Source organism: Andrographis paniculata, unplaced genomic scaffold (assembly GCF_009805555.1).
Source record: "Andrographis paniculata isolate CXL003 unplaced genomic scaffold, ASM980555v1 Contig61END, whole genome shotgun sequence".
Lineage (NCBI taxonomy): Eukaryota > Viridiplantae > Streptophyta > Magnoliopsida > Lamiales > Acanthaceae > Andrographis > Andrographis paniculata.
The window spans coordinates 2443668-2444378 of record NW_026137597.1 but is presented as its reverse complement, the minus strand read 5'-3'; the positions used below and the strand labels follow the sequence as shown (position 1 = coordinate 2444378).

The window sequence follows — 711 nt, the reverse complement described above, 5'->3', positions numbered from 1 at the left end:
GGGTGGGCTGCACTTGTGCATATTCCACACGCTTTGACCTAGACCCTCGATTTAGATTTTTCCATGACCATCTTGCGAACAAAGCTCCTCAACTCAGATAGTTGTTGCTGCATCGATTGGATAGAATGGTCGTTACTGTTTCCACTCGTGTGTCCAACATCCCTCGAACCAAATTGCTGCGTGTGTTCAGGCATCCTCGCAATAAGATCCCAAGCTTGTGCTGGCGTCTTATTTACTAGAGCTCCACCACTTGCAGCATCGATGATGTTCCTGTCCATCAATGGCAAACCATCATAAAAATATTGAATCAACAATTGAGGGGGAATTAGATGTTGTGGACATTTAATGATAAGCTTATTAAATCGCTCCCAATATTCATGAGGCATTTCACCTGATTGTTGTTTGATGCCACATATTTCCTTCCTCAGAATCGCAGCTCTGGAAGCTGGAAAGTACTTCTCCTAAAAATTTCTTCTTCATGACTTCCACGTGTCAATGCTTCAAGGTGGGAGATAGTAGAGTCAATCCTTTGTAGCATCTTTGAGTAAGAATGGGAAGCATCTGAGTTTGATTTGTTCGTCACTAACATATGGTGGTTTCATGCTGGAGCAGACCACGTCGAACTCTTGCAAGTGTTTGCGAGGTTCTTCACCTGCAAGTCCATGAAAAGAAGGAAGTAAGTTAATTAAGCCAGATTTCAGCTCAAAAGCA

The 711-nt window shown here is 42.9% G+C and overlaps 1 non-coding gene across 1 annotated transcript; it reads left to right on the top strand.

Annotated features, from left to right (window-relative positions):
- The first annotated feature begins 324 nt into the window (after nt 1-324).
- LOC127260370 (small nucleolar RNA R71) lies at nt 325-431 on the top strand. Its single transcript, XR_007840731.1, has one exon. It is a non-coding gene; the product is annotated as a small nucleolar RNA R71 (small nucleolar RNA).
- The last annotated feature ends 280 nt before the right edge of the window (nt 432-711 follow it).